Source organism: Peromyscus californicus, unplaced genomic scaffold, assembly GCF_007827085.1.
Source record: "Peromyscus californicus insignis strain IS unplaced genomic scaffold, ASM782708v3 Scaffold_16__1_contigs__length_79575227, whole genome shotgun sequence".
Lineage (NCBI taxonomy): Eukaryota > Metazoa > Chordata > Mammalia > Rodentia > Cricetidae > Peromyscus > Peromyscus californicus.
The window spans coordinates 59,786,549-59,803,286 of record NW_026294458.1 but is presented as its reverse complement, the minus strand read 5'-3'; the positions used below and the strand labels follow the sequence as shown (position 1 = coordinate 59,803,286).

At 36.8% G+C, this 16,738-nt stretch overlaps 1 long non-coding RNA gene across 1 annotated transcript in view; it reads left to right on the top strand.

The window, feature by feature from the left end:
* The first annotated feature begins 5,079 nt into the window (after positions 1 to 5,079).
* LOC128112183 (uncharacterized) overlaps positions 5,080 to 16,738 on the top strand; it is an 82,608-nt gene continuing 70,949 nt past the window's right edge. Inside the window, exons 1-2 of the long non-coding RNA XR_008218898.1 lie at positions 5,080 to 5,160; positions 8,138 to 8,190. This is a non-coding gene — a long non-coding RNA (uncharacterized LOC128112183). The remainder of the gene's footprint in view (positions 5,161 to 8,137; positions 8,191 to 16,738) is intronic.

Genomic DNA, 16,738 nt, shown 5'->3' with positions numbered 1-16,738 from the left:
ATTTATTATAGTTTGAGCTAATATGTTTTTCCATTTCCAAATCTTATTTCAACTCCTTATCCAATTTTGTACAGATTTACCTTCTGGCTCTCATGTAAAGTAAAAGTCTTCTGAAAGGCACAACACTATATTTAATAGCTATTGCTAGGCCGAAGCAACCAGAGCAGTACTGAAATCAAATTAATTAGCCAGAAGGGACGGAGCCCAGAAGCGTTTTGGATTAAAACTGTTCTCTTTGCCGCTGTCTGGAACAATATATTTCTAATAAAACTGCTTTACATAACAGTTCCGTGGCATTTCAACCCTATGGAGAACTTCTTTTTCTTTGCTCACAAAACCATCTAGGGTGTTTTTTTTTTTTTTTTTTTTTTTTTTGTCCAATAAAAGCTAAGTTGAGCTTCTGCTTCATTTTCTTCCCCAATAGCTTCATATATTTCCCATGGCAAAATTCAAAGTAGCTCACCTCGTTATGTATGGAGTGAGGGGCGCCTTTCCATAACTGTATTATGAAGGTTCGTAGATGCATATGGGTACTTATTTTAAAATATGAGTCTGAATTTACTAGGCCATTTGTGAGACTAGAGAGAGAGAGACTTTAAATAGCAAAGCGAGAAAAATCTTGGAGAAATGTATACTTGTTAAAGTTTACTTGGGCTCCATCAAAGTGTTATTGGTTCAAGAAATATGCTAGGAAAGAGAAGACATCTTCTCATAAGAAAGAACTGAAGCCTGAATCTCAAGGATGCTTCAGATATTGTACACATATCCAGGGCCTTAATCTCCTAAATGTGAGTTCTTCACTTTGACGTATCTTGTCTGTAAGAAGAACAGCAAAGTCTTTAAATTTAGAAAGGAGACATTCCTGAAACGAGAGTCATTCATTCAGAGAAAAATACCACCTAAAACTAGCTCTTTATAAGACGACAAGATAGAGGTTACTACTTCTTTGTAAACCAGGGATTAAAAAGTTTTTTTTCCCAAAGTCTTAATCTATATACGTTAAGACATGTCTGTGTTTTTAGCATCTATTTTTCCATAATCCCCCAATGATGGTCATTATAGAACTTAAGTTTTACTTTATGTTCTCTTTGAAAATAGGCTGGATATGTGACCTTGGCAGAAAGAAGTGGCAAGACAGGAGAAACCATTTTTTTTTTTGGAAAGGAAGTTTAAAAGATGGCAATTTTTCTTTAACACATTAAATATTTTATCAAAGATAGTTTGGGATTTTTGTCACCTCAGAAAATAGAAGCAGACTCCCCAAACCTAAAAACTGGTGTCCAAAGCAAATATTTAGGGGAATGTTGAGATTTAGTGTTGATGATCTATGTGAATTTGTGAAAATGAGTGTTAAGAGATAAAATACCAATGAAAACATCATTACAAAGCCTGTTACTTTGTACAGTGAATAAACACTAATAAATAAAGAGCCCGCATGAGAGCCTTGTGGGGGTATTTCTAATAAATGCAAACTTAACACATTTTCCCTATTTTAAAATATTATTTTTATTTATCCTTTTAAATTTGCATCAAATTTAACTTGATATAGTTTGCCTTAATTTTAGGAAGAAAGCATTGGTTCTGGGGAAGTCTCTAAGCAGAATAAGAGTTGAATTTTGTGCACAGATTTTATGATGGGGAAACTGGTTGAAGCTGATCAGGACTTGGGTTGCAGTTAGAATTTAGAATGTTGCTCCTCTATGTTTTGAAAAAGATGAAGCCAATAAAAAAATAGAAAGAATAATACTACTACCTATGTCTACTTTGCCAGATCCTCCAGTTGTGAACTTTTGATGTGTCTTCTCTTCTCATGTCCTTCTTTAAATAACCTTTTGCAGTCATAATGTTATTACCAAGACATTTGATCCTTATGTACCCAAGTAACTCTGATATAATTACAGTGGCATTACCATACTCAAAAAATCAAATTCTGATATTATAATGATCTCTAATGTGCAGTCCATATCCAGGATTACTCAACTGAGCCTGTATGCTCTTTAGCTGTTTTTAACTTCAGTTTTGCGACTGATTAATAATCCCACAGTAAAATTAGTCATCATATTTCTCTAAACTTCTTGAATTTAAGGCAATTCCTTTCATCTTTTCAGTTTTTGTGACTATGGTATTTTCAAGAATATAGGCTAGTGGTCTTGACAATTAACACACAATTTTATTTGTCCAGTTGGTTCCTTATGATCAGATTTCTTATTATTTTGTCAAAAGTAACGCATAGATGATGTTCTGTATTTCCCATTGTATTACATCAGAAGGATCAGTTTTTGTTCTTTTGTTACTTGCTGATAGTAAGTTTGACCATGTGATTAGGGATAATAATTACAAAGAAGACCAAAATGTAAAAGTGTTATTTCCTCCCTTCATAGTTAATGGTTATTTTGTATACTGTTAATTGAAATTGTGTGAAGTTCTTAGCCTAAATAAATCTCAGTTTCTGAATCTCAGAGTCCAAGTCCTGCAGAAGTGTGTTTAACAGTTGTTCTGAGAAAGTAGATAATAACATGGTAGTTTGGAGCTGAGTCGTTCACTGACAAAGTAGTCAAGGTCAAGGAAGTACAAGGATGGACTGGTACAAGGTGTAAATTATAAAGCTTTCACCATTGGTGTTTATTTATGTGACATTATGCTGGTAAAAGGAAATGCAATACCGAGTTTGCTTTAGTAAACATTTAAGATCCACAAGAGACACTAATTATAAATGCAATGGTGTTGAATAGTTTTTGCTAGGGGCAATTGGCACTCTGGGAAGAGAAAATGAAAGATTGGAAGAGATTAACTGTCAATAAAGTACTAAATGTGAATGCTAAAGGGACTCCTTATAAACACACAAAGAGATTCTCATTTTCTTCAGCCTGAAGGCAGGAGAGGCTGATGACCAGGCTCACATGTTAAGAATAATAGAACTAGGGGAAAGTTAACTTCACCAACTACTTAGGGCTATTATAAAAGGACCAGGGGAGTTTCTGGTAATGGATGAGACTCATAGATATTGGATGAGAATATTTATTTAATGTGTATGAAAAACACAGGTCTTCAGGTTCCTTGAGCCAGACCCCTGAGCTTCAAAAGTGCCTACGAGTTTTGAAGTTGATGCAGCTACTCTATGCTGAAAGATAGCACAGTCTTTCCTAACATATATCATTCCTGTCTCCTGTATACAGTAGTCCAAAAGTAGGTTTATTTTTGCACTAGTCAAAGACTGAGTTACAAGATCTAGATCATATTAACTAGCAGGAACACAGAAAATTCATAGGCATGATGACTTTGTAATCAACCTTAAAATCAAACATAAGGATACCTTAGTGATTCAAACTCTCCAACTTCCCCTCCATGATGATGTACCATCCTCAGGCTGCACCTGTGCAAGACTGCCAGATTCATATGTCAATTAACTGCTGGGAAGGAAATGCTGTAAGATAAACAAAATATAATAACATTAAATTATTTTTGTATGATAAATTTATGAGGACACTCTTCTAGAGAAAAAGATTGAATGTTTGTGTTTCCCTAGATTGGTTGTTAAGGTCCTAACTCTCAGGATGATGCTAGGAGGAGGTAGGGAGAGGTAGGGCTTCTGAGGTGGATTAAGTTCATGAAAGCAGAATATTCATGAGTGGAATGGGTTTCTCTATGAAAGGATGCTAGATAACTTTCTAGTTTTTTTTTTTTAGAGCCACATGAGGTTCTAGTATGCACTTTAAGACCTTGCCACAACCCAGCTACATTGATAATATTCTTCACCTCTAGCACTGTAACTAAGAAATGCATTTCTGCTGTTCATAGGCCACACAGTCTGTCTAAGACAACATGCCTCATCAAGGTTAAATTAAAAGCTGACTTTGAAATGAAACATTGGCTTTGATATAACCTTAATAACATTCAGAAATGGGTTTTTGATGAGATAGAAAAAATAAACATGTAGACAATGTAAGGCCAAAAATTCAACTGAGATCTCTGTAATTGTCACAAGAAAATGACTTCCTTAGGGTCAGAAAGTGAAGGTGTTTGAAGGTATTGCAAAACACAGAAGAATTTATTGGTGCTGCCCCTCTCAACCCCAACAAAGAATTAGTGGAGAAGGCTTGTTTGATGATTAAGTTCTGACAAATGCCCCTTACTTATTATAAAAGCAAACAAATACTACATGTGAAAAAAATCACAAAGGAAGTGAAAATATTGTACTTATCAGAAAGATGTGTGATGCTTCCAAGTACAATTTTTTTGAAATAACATTTACTGATAATATTTGAAAATTATCACTTTCCCCTGGGAGGCATTTGTGCTTTACTGAAAAGTAGAAAAAGCCAAGGGAGAGGTTCTATGTCAGTCTCATTGTCTGGTTGGATTAGAACAGGCATGATATTGTAGGGTCCTGGCTTCAAGCCAGAATTTTTCAAGATTGAGGTTGACGGCTGTTTTATATCCAGCCAAAATTTATTATCACTGGAAACAATATGCACGTCTTCTTCAATTATGGAAGTCCTGTGTGATCCTGGATAAGGTATTTTATAGAAAGTAGTAAATCCATTAGGTAATTGTTACCATGATATTTTAAACTGATTTTGAAAGAAAGCGTTTTTTGTTGATTGAAAAGAGGTAACAGGTAATGGACCAGCACTCCTGCAGCCAAGAACATTAACAGACCACAGCTCCATTTCTGTGATGATTTCCTCCACATACAGGTTTTACCAAATAGTGGCCCTATGGAGAAATGGACAGTCTACAACACACACACACACACACACACACACACACACACACACACACACACACTCACCCACGTCTTCTGCAAGCTCATATGGGAAGATTTGAGAGACACAGGGATGTAGGCTAGCTATGCATACATATACTCTGAATCAGGATATTTATTCTTCCTCTCAAGAAGTTGGCAGGGGTGGCGCAGGGGGGGGGGGGCCGGGAGAGGAAGTGGCAGGGAGAAATTCATGGTGGGTGAGTGTGATACTTGACTCTGCTATTACTTTATTCAGTCCTTCTGTACCTGATCCCACTTCTCCATGTTCCTCTCTTCTGTCTCCATCTGCACTTACTAAGGTTACTCTCCGATCATGTTTTCAGTAGAATTCACTGTTGCAGTATTTGTGAGAGATGACTCCTGTTTCCTCAATTGTCCTCCTATTCTCTCTGGTGAGTTTCTGAAGTAATTAGTGTGTGTGTGTGTGTGTGTGTGTGTGTGTGTGTGTGTGTGTGTGTGTACTGCTTAAGGAGATATAGTTCTGAAATTTAAGGACTAGTGGTATTAATGCTGAAGCTCCATCATTTTTCAGAAAACACCAACCTGTCAGTTCAGTTTTCCAAAGCTAGGATTTCTCCTTCACAAATACGTTTATCAATATTGCTGTTTAATACATTGTTAGTTTGGAGCACATAAAATGATACCAGATAAGCTGAACCATGAAGATGATAGAGGTAATAATGAAATAAAGAGAAGCAAGTATGGAAATGTCTAATTCTTAGAGAGTTCCTCTCTTGCACATAAGTAAGTTTTAGTATTGTGGAAGACTCCCAGGCCAAGGAAGGCCCAAAATGAAGTGCCAAGTAATTAAAACCCCAGGTTCTGTAAAGTACTTATCCCATTAAAAGATAATTCCATTAAAAGAATGCTATTTTGGTTCTGGGAGTTTAATTAAAAGAAAATAAGAAGACAAAATCATTTTATTTTTCAATGAAAGCAAACTGGAAATACAGAAACGAATTGCCAGTTTTTATCTGTTCACAATGATTCGACACTTTTTAGGAGAAGTAATCAGTTGATTTAGCTGCCGGGAAGATGGGTTTCGTGTCCTTGTTTACTTTGCATGCCAGGGAAGCTGTTTTTCACAATGAAGTGACACACCGACAGATCTTCTGTAGGATTAAAAGAAACGTTATCTAGAGTTCTCAGTTTATCCACGCCCTGTGTAGGTATATGTAAGCTCTCTTTCCTTAACATTCCACTAGTGTGTAATTAAGGAACAAGAATGTTGTTAGTTGGCTCCTGACTAATCACAGAGGTGTAACCTCTCTGACCTCCACTGTCTACACCCCTTATGTAGACGTGAAGGCCTCTAGTCTGCTCTCAACGGTGCTCTCCTGTGGGGCGGTGGGTGCCCGAGTCCTTGGTTTCAGAGGTGGAGGGGGAGATGCTGCATTTGGCGAAGGCTGTGCTAGGTCCGTAGCCACTGGGTCACTATATACTGGGTCACTATACAGTATTGAAAGTGTCAACAGACTGAGAAGCTGAACAAGGCAGACTCAACGCCGTTTCCCCTTGCTCAGCATTGTTCGCACACTGATTTTTGGTCTTAGAATTTTCAGACGGCAGTTAGCTTGCCATTTGACTGTCTGTATACTTTTAATTTTCTCTGTCAATTCCCATCCGTCTTCTGTCAAAACCCACCTCTGATTTATTACCAGGAGTTATCCTGTAGGTACCTGAATCTGTAAACAGTTTCACTGAGCCCCGGACGCCAGGAGTCTCTGAATTCTGGAGTCCCTGCCTTGGGTGACTGGGCTGTGAAAAGTCCCCCAAACCCGTGCAGCTGTCTAATGACTCACGTTTTCACTTAGTCAGGAGCCATGTTATAGATTTGTTATCTTCCCTGTGTCTCTGTAATGTCCTCATTACAACAAAGAGACACTGCAGGCTGATGGCCCGCAACCGGAAAATGCAATCTCTTTATAGACACGCTTTGGAGTAGGATGCGGCATTTTCCCGAAGCTGGGAATGTTCTGGGGGCTCCCCTTGGTGTCTCTTTGAGTCCTGCCTCACCTGGCTTTCCTACCCTCCAGCCATGGGTGACACTTCTGCGTGGCTGCTGCCCTTTCTTTGTCGCTTGCAGCCTTTGCCTCAGTAGCAGAGCTCGCGCACCGCCAGTGACGTTCCTAATATGACAGTCTGCGAATGTTAATATTACTCAAATTAAAACGCCTGTCTGTTTCCCTGCGCCTAATCCTCACTGATCCCCTGCTGTGTTTGATGACTGGGCTGTGAAAAGTCCCCCAAATTGTGCAGCTGTTTAATGACTCGCTTATTCACTGCAGCGTTCATAAATGACAGATCACAGAAAATCAGAAACTTAAATGTCAAATCAGACACTGAAAATTTCATGAAAATCTAAAAGGCCAGAACCTTCCCAAGTTTTTTTTTTTTTTTTCCCTCTTAATTGCATTTGTAAAGAGACAGTGCAATTTTCCGTGGCCACCATCACAAATGCAAATGAGTATGAACTTGAAAAACCCTCAGGCAGACTTTTCCCCAAACTGACTAATGGGATATTAGGGGAGACTGTGCAAATGAACCTAATTCCACATGAACATCTATTCCTGTGCACAAGGCACCGCATGAGACACTTTTATATAATTATCTTTTGAAACAATATCCTGAGATCTGAGTTCTCTCTCACTTCATCTTTTTTCTGAGATAATAATGAAGGAAATACCTTGAGAAAAAAATTCTCTGGAATCTTGGAGGGTTTTACTTTGTTATCTTTGGCCCTCAAATGCAATTGCTAGAGAAAATTCTTTAATGTAATCCTGAAGATAAAGTTAGTGACTGAAATTTATTTAAAAGGAAAGACACTACAAAATTTGAGAGGTTCTTGCACCATGAAAAATACACATATGCGATTTTTTTTTTTTTTACTGTAAAAGTGAACAGCACATTTACAAACACTATAAAATAAAAGTAAGAAACCAACAGGCATTTGGTCCATCAACAGAGTTAGCCATGTTCAATAATGTGTAGATATTCAGTCCTAAAATATTTGCTATGAAATAGGGAGATACAAAATTATAATCATTTACATTCACTTGTGTCTATAAGACAGTCTGGAGTAAGCTTGTTGCTGGGAACATTATCTTAACTCAACTTGTCTCCCTGGCCCCTGTGGTGTTGATCCAAAAAAAATCTAGATGAGATAAACAAAGTATAACATAGATGATAGGCAGAATTAATTATGGAGCAGAACATCATCTCAAGGGGTAAGAGGGGACAATTATTAGAGAGAAAACTGTTCTAACCTACATTTATACTATTTTAAAAACTCTTTGGAATAAGCATTTTTTTTTGTGAGAAACTTTTGTGCTGTCCAGGTGATTGACAGGCATATTTGAATTCTTATAGGAGAGAGTCCTGGTCCCTCAACTCCGCACCAGGGGAAGTGAAAGAGCAAGCAGGTAAGGGTATTGAAATCACTGCTTTTGACAACAGAGGAAGGTAAGCCGTTGCTATCAGAGGTTACTGCCATGTATGCCGTGGAATAAACATGCTTTGGTGGGAAAGGGAAGACAAGCTCGGCCACGGAGACAGAGCTCAATCTGGAACTCCAGATGACTGCCTCGACTTCCCCAGTTGATTTCTGGTGGACATTGTAAGCCCTGACTTGATGATGTCACTTTCAGTTCCCTTCTCTGTCATGCTGCTGTAGTTATCTTGGCTGGAAGTAGGGAGTGACTGATTTGATGATCTTTTGCTCTCGGTCTGTTACTTCTTTCTATCTGCTACTTGCTGTTTGTTTATTTATTTGTATTTTTGCTTGCTATATGCTTATTGTACCCATTCAAATCTGGAAACATGGCTATCGTAGGTTAGTTTTTGAACCCTATATAACACCTTTTATTGCTCTAACTAAATTACATATATTGCAATTTTTTCCTCAACACTGTTTACTTGAGGAAGATTTAGTGAAGTATCTCTTTCCATTTTCATATGTTGTTATAATAATTCGATATTCTCTAATTACATGTTTGTCTCTTATAACTGACAATAAGCTTTTCAAGGGAAAATTTCAGGTTTTAATTTCTTATACTTAGTAACATTTTTGCTGAATTAGAACATGAGAGACATATCATTCAAATATATATATATACATATATATATATATATATATATATATATATATATATATATATATATATATATATTTAAAATCTAGTTGTCACCTATAGTCATTTTCTAAGTGGTTTAAGGTAACATATATGTGATATTGTGATAATAATGCAAAAACAATGTCTCCCACTTGCACAGAGTGCTAGTATTAAGTATACACATCTGTAGATTTTTTGAGGTAGGAAATCTCTTACCTTCAGTGCCTGTGTATGTTACACATATCTTGGGTTGTCTTTCCTTAATGTTACCTTTTTCTTCACTGTGCCAGACTGTCTCTAGTCTCAGATTTGATCCTTACATTGATAAGTAGTGTTGAGAACATCACAAACTGTGAGCACTCTTGAAATATTTCTAAATGGTAATCTCTTAACTCATGTCTACAGCAGTCTTTCTTGGACTGCCAGGCCCCAAACCATAACATGGAGACTTACTATTAGTTATGGATGCTCGGCCTTATTTTATGCTTGTCCCACTGGGTCTTGTAACTTATTTTAACCAGTTTCTCTTCATCTGTGTTTTGCTTTGGGGCTTTTAAGCTTTCTTTCATTCTGTATATGTTACTTTCCCTGCTTCCTCCATGTCTTTCCGGCTGGCAGCTGCTTGGCTAGCTGGCTTCGAGCATCTTCTTCTCTTTTTCCCTTGTTCTTTTCTCTCCTACTTATTCTTTCTGCCCACCAGCCCTGCCTATCCCTCTACTACCTAGCTGTTATCCATCCAGCTTTTTATTAGACCAATTGGGTGCCTTAGTCAGGCAAGGTGAAACAGCAACACATCTTTAGTTAGTTAAACAAATGCAGCACAAACAATTATAACACACCTTTACATAGTTAAAGTAATATTCTGCAATATAAACAAACGTGACACATCTTTACATAACAAGTAATGTTCCACAACACACGTCTTCATCTATAGTATGCTCAAAATTACTAATACTAACAACTTGAAGAAAAATAATGATTATCTGTTTTGTCTGCATGAGAAGAATGTAACTGTTTCCATGCACACCAAGATGCTCTTTTCCTTGGTGTTTGGCACTTTATCTTCCTTGACCTGAAATCCTGACACTCCCCCTTTGTCCCAGATGCCTCTCACCTATGACTACTAGGTCATCCTATTTCCCCGCTAAACATTCATCTTAATTGACATTCATATAATTATTTGTTCATCTCTTGTGAAATACAAGATGAGTGCCTGGGTATTATAGTTTTAAGACTGCTAATACTCATTACACCATGGTTTTTCTGTCCACCACACACGTCCCATCCAGGATTATTCCAACCAGAAAGTAGTATGAGTGTAAAGTGATCATTTTTTTTTTTTTTTACCAGCTTCAGGTGCATGATAAGAGGATGAGAATGCACAAATACAGAGATGGGTAATCATATTCACTTAGAGTTTGACAGCAGAGCTGCCAATGCCAAAGCTGGGATCAGGCCATTCATGGGTTCAACAGCAGTCAGAGAAGATAGGTTAGGGCTCTCCTGGATCTTAAGGTAAGATGTTGGTGAATATTTGGAGCATGTGGCTCTTTCATGGGAGACCATGCATTCCTGATATTGTGTGCACACACACGCTGTACTCCTCCACTGAGAGTCTCAAGGTGTCCAATAAGCAGAGAATAATAAATCCTTGACCATGGAGTTGGGTATCATAAATATTACTATTTGCCACATTTAATGAATGGAACTAGTAGTTTATGGGAGAACTGAAAGACAAGTCAGAGAAGTGCCCCCATGTAAATTTAAATCTTTATTCAGGTTTATATTTCATAGCATTTGGAATGAGTCTTTAAAGTTCATTTCAGAAGGGAAAAGAAATGTCAGAAGAAACTTGGAACACCCTTGTGCCTCTACTTTATACTCTTTCTACAAACAGGAGTTTTTCAAATATTCCTTGATAAGAAGGGCAAGACGCATTAATGGAAATTCTGGAGTGTCACAAAAATACATAATAATGAATATGAAAGTGCATATCTGCAGACTGTGACCCAAGTCCATCTCAGTGCCTTAGGATGCATTGAAATAGCATTATTTATCTTTTTGAAATTATAATATAATTGCATCATTTCCCCCTTCCCTTTCCTCCTTCAAACACTTCCACATAGTCTTCCTTGCTCTCTCAAATTGATAGCCTCTTTTTGCGTTATTTTTGTTATAGATATGTATATACATAAATATTTATATTAAAAACAATATATATCTACATATATACTTACTTATTTCTCTATATAAATATACCCTCTTCAGTCTATATAATGTTACTTATATGTGTGTTTTCAGGGATGAATATTTTGTATTGGATAATCAATTGGTATTCTCTTCCCTGGGGAAGACTATCTCACTGTCTCATTCTATAGTTTCCTGTAGTCCTTTTTTGTAGGGTTGAAGCCTGGTGGGATTTATCCCTGTCCATATTAGCACATTTATTATCCAGCTCTTGTTGACAACATTTATTATTATGCTTCCAATTAGTTTTAACTCAATGAATTTGTACTAGAAGTGATAGTTAATTCACTCTATTCAGTTTTATATGAGAATTAGAGATGCAATTTCACATGCTAAATTTTATGAAAGGCTATTAAACTCCATGCTATGGTCAAATGTCTTCTTTAACCTATAATACTATGTCAATCTGAAAAGTGGACAAAATTCTACTCCATCTTTAAAACTAATTACAATGGGCTTCCTCTTTCTAAATTTTTAATCTCTGCTCCTGTTGTTCAAGCTTCCAGTTTAGATTTCTTTGCATTTCATTCAACTAAATCTTCCATTTACCCATTTCCCACATAGGATAGGCTTCCCTTTTAAAAAAATCATACCAGGGCTTTGTGTGGCTGATTTTTTTTTCATATGTGGCAAATAAATGAATGATGTCCAAAGTCTCAAAAGAAATATTGAAGAAACCCAACTAACATCTCTAGTGAGGTAGCAAGCTTGTAGGAGTTAAGAGGATGGGAAAAATAAAAATAGAAAGTGAAATGATGACATTGGTTTTCTTCTTGAAGTGTCACCTGCTGATTGCACTTTCTGAAAATAAGAGTGGGAAAAAAAATCAATTTTTAGTTAATGTGTTTCAGGTAGAAGTGGAGGACAATGGCTCACCTCAGTCACTAAAGCTGATGAAGGGTATGATTAGTGCACAGGACAGAAAATCACCCCAAATTACCCGAGAATTTATTATTAACTAAGCCTTAAGTGTAATAGGACCTACATCTCAGATAAGTTCATTTGTCTTTCCATCTGCCTCAATCTAATTTATAATTTGCAATTATAAGCATTTCATTAATCAGCTAACAAGGCATATTTATAAGGCACATTAATTCATAGATTACATCAGTAAATTGGCTTTGTTTTAAAAAGCAGCCTTGGTGTTTTATCAAAGAAAAGCTAACGCTATTTACTCCAGTGCCTGGTTCTGTATTAAAGTATTGGATGGGGAATTGAGTTTAAGACGTAAATCAATGGGTATGCTAAAAATGGTTTAGTTTATTGTTACTAGGGTAAAGAAGCAAATTGTTGATTGAGACTGGATAATATACAACAGACGTAAAATGAATATATTTTTATATACATGAACGGTGACAAAGCATACCTAAGGAATTAATTTTTCCTGTTAGGATGCTGGGTTCTCGTCTTGTTTCTACTAGGTGTGGTTACAATATCTTTACAATTTCTAGAAACTAAGTTTTAAAACACATAATTAGCATAATTAACATGGAGTTTAAGTTCTTAGAAGCATTTTAGTCAACTATTCTACGATATTCTTAAGTTATTAACTGTTTTGGAAAAGATAATATAAACCCTTTTTTGCATTTGTGACTTATTAGTTTAAATTGTGTGATTGGTGGTGAATAATTATTCCAAATACACTTATATTCTTGCAATTAGTTGTACATAAACTTACTTTTCTTGGTCTGAACTTCTGTTGGTACCTAGATAATTTTGAATGCCTGAGTCAGAATCTGAACTTCCTCCTCAAGTTCTCATCTATTAAATTGAGTTAACAGCTAGATCACAGTCCCTTCAATGGTTTATATTGTTACATTAAAAACAATTTCTCTGCCATTTTGAGTGAAAATATAGTTTTTAGTTACCCTTTCATCTAACTTGTCATTGACCATCTCATTAAGTATGAAAAATATTATCAGAAGCGTAATCAATGCTTGCTGAAATTTCTGTGTCCGAACAGTTAGTCCCAAACCACCATGGCTCAATAGCATGTCTTTTTTTTTTTTTTTGGTAATTATACAATTCGACTACCATTTTATCGTGAGCAAGAAATACTTAAACCTGATTTTGTGTTTTCTATTCAGCAGTGTTGCATATGATTAGCATCTACTGCCTAGAGCATTAGAAAAACCTATTGATTGGCTTTCACATACGGCTGCAAATAGTAAAATGTTGAATTTTGCTGCAGGTGAAATGTGTCCTGTCAAATAATAATCAACAGCCAATTCACATGTGTATTTGAGGAAAGAGTTCACATTTTGCAAGTGCATTAATATTGATTCCAGCTTTCAAATTCATGTAGAGCACTTATCATACATATTGGTGAAAATGCTTTGGCTTTGGATATTTTTTCATATTAATATTATTTGATGCATTCTTTCAATTAAAACCTACCCCAAAGACAATGATTTTGTTACTGTTTCTGAATTTCCCACCACAAAGGAAAATGACTGACTTAAAAAGAAATCCTACTGAATATATCACCATACCCACATAGTAGTTTCTGAGACAGCTGTGATCACAAAGACCAGGTGCTTGAGCCAGAGGTCTCTGTGACCAGGACCCTCATGGAGTCTGGATCCTGGATGAACAGCTGCAGAATGATACATACTTTTTTTTTTTTTTGCCTCTGTTGATTTCAGTTACTGCAATGTGGGGTGTCTGGACCAGATTAGCACCAAAGTCATTTTCATTTTCAGGAAAAAAAAATGACCTTCAAAACTGATAAAGTAGAACTCTTCCCCTCTTCCTTCCCCCAAATTCTATGTGATCGTTTAGAAGTTGTAATGTCATCGAAGTAGTTACTGCTCTTCAGCTTTGGGTGGCTGAATTATGGCTGTTTTTTCACCTCCTTTCCTTTCCTAACAGACAAAACAAACAGAATCCAGGTATTACATAGGGGAGGGAGGGAATCGCTGAATAAAGGCAGCAAAACATACCTAGAACTTGTACCTGACTACAGTTTTCTTACCAGAAAGGCAATATTGTACCTATCTGTGATTTTACGATAGAAATGTGACATGGGAGATAGGAATGGAATGAAACATTCAAATAGCTACACAGTTAATTCACATACCACATGCAGGCTAGAGCCACAGTGTCTCTGATGATTTGAACGCTATCCCATGCTCTCAGAGAACAGAACACTTCCATGGTATTATAAGCTCTTCCACTAAATATCATGTTATAGCTTCAATAGAAGATGTGGCAAGTGTCTAGACAGAAGCATTAGATTTAGGGCAATTTAGGACCTTGTCATTAGTGGGTCCAAAGGAAAAAGACAATAGCTCTATGTATAGTTGTATTTAAAGTTTGTGCCATAAAAGTGAAATGAGGATGAATAGTCATTTAAAGATTAACTTAATGACATATCTTGACTGTTACAATGATGTCTACACAGATGAAGGGAAGTTTTATTTGGAAAATTCCCTTACTTTCTTGTAGCCCATTTTAGAATCTTTGTGTTACTTGTAAAGCTTTGTGTTAGGTGAATGTATTTGTAGATGTCTGTGGAAAGTGTGTGTATACACAGAGGTCTTTCTGTTTTCTGAAACTAAAAATCCTCCCAATAACCATGAAAAGTTTGACTTAAGTCATTTGGCATCGAATATCTGCACAGTAACTAAGCTGGTAAAGGAATTGAGGACAAATCTGTGAGGGAGTGGTGAGCAGCTCAAAGTCCCAAAGTGAGTCCGTGAAGACCCCACTGTAGCTTAGTGTTGGTGACATCGGAGATTCTTTCTCATGGACAAATTGAGCTCCAAATGACAAGGGGGCAGAACCTGCTGCAGGGATGAAACTGGATCACCTATGGCTCTGCACAGGCCTGCTGAGAGCCGTGGAGCAACTGTAAGGAAATCTGAAAGGGAAATATTTGGTAGAAGAGCAAAATGGGAATGAGGAAGAAAGGTTGTGTGGAAGATGCTTGGGGTCCAGGGAAAATCTACATACTACAGAGAGGGGAGAGAGAAAGGGCGAAGGGAAAGAGGGGGTGGCGTAGTTGAGAACAAGAAAGAGGGGACTCATGGAGAGGATTAACAAAGCTCCCAAGTCAGTTTACTTTGAAGTCGTCACTATTATTTGGTGGTTGATGTGGGATCCTGCTATGATTTATATGTTACCAACAATAAATATTTTTTATCTCAAAGGTTTTGACTGTTTCCACAGTAGAACTTTATGAGAACATTGTAAATTTCTATAAAGGATTAAAGTAGAATTATTTGCAATTTCAATGGGAGTTTCAGTACTTACCGTATATTTTATTAAATACCAACTTCAGCATCTAAGTTTAACACTGAAGGCTTTGTTTCAAGTAATGCCATGAAACAGCATTCACACTCTGCTGACCTGAAATTGAAAAACGTAAGTAGAATAGGCTCACATTAACTTTTAAAAAGCAACCTTCTCCCGCCTCCCCTTTTTTTATTAAAAAAAAAACAAAAAACCAACCTTGCTAGTCAAGTGGGGAAAAATACAAGGAAAATACCTAAATACTAAGACAACTTTATTCCAAAGCAAAAATACTTTAAAGGTACCCAGTCTTGTGCAGGCCATGAAACTAAAAAGGCGACCAGACAAAGGAAAAAAGATGTTCCAGAAGGGTAATTGTGCAATAGGACATGTAAGACATGAAAGCTGAAAGGGGGCTACTGTATGTGGGAGGGTACAGAGGTGATCGTGCTGTGGGGAAGAGTAGGGATGGACGAGAACCAACAAACACATTTCTGTTTTGGAAAATGCCATGAAAACCTGATACTTTGTATGCTGATGAAAAGTAATCAAAGAAAAGTAATGCCCAAGCCACGAAGAACAATCATTATGCTGCTTAGAGATCATGTAAGCATATGTCTGTTTCTCTCAATATCTCCTTGCATCCTCTAACGTGCTTGCATGAACCCACGGATGCTTTTGCTAACATTTAGATACGGTCACTGTGGTCAATGCTATCATCTGCTTACCAAACATCTACTTTCCTCTTCTTGTTAACAGAGCTTAAAATGTGATAGACAGCAACATTTCCAGAAATGTATTTTCTTTCCTAGTTTCTTTGTAGGTGAGGTTGACTGTGTACCCTTTATAGTCGACGGGTTTTTAAAGTCAATCTAATTAATGAGGTTATATTGAACATCTTCTAGAGTTTTTGAGAAAGTTTCATTGTTCTTGAGAGAAGGACAGATGAATGAACTAGTATTACTTTTTCTTCTTTTCTTTTATATGTTAATGAGTTGGGTGCTTGTCTATGCAGTGACAAGCTTGATGATCAAAGTCAACCTTGCTGAAATGGTGGAACACAGTAGAAATGATCTGGGTCCCTGTGGCACCTCAACAATAGTTATTCCAATGCTGGGCTGTGGTCCTTGGAACTTCTCACTGGAGAAATATTTTCTTTGCTCTTAACAGTCTTAGGTGTTTTGTCATTTGTAGTTCAATCTACTCCTATATGTTTATTTTTACTTTTTGTTTGTTCTTTTTGAGACAGGATCTAACTCTCCAGTCCAGACTGGGCTTGAACTCAAGGTGATTCTCCTGTTCCAGCCTCCAGATAGCTAGGATTACAGGAATGAATTACCATGCCTGGTATAATTTTAAGTGACGTATTAACCATTGA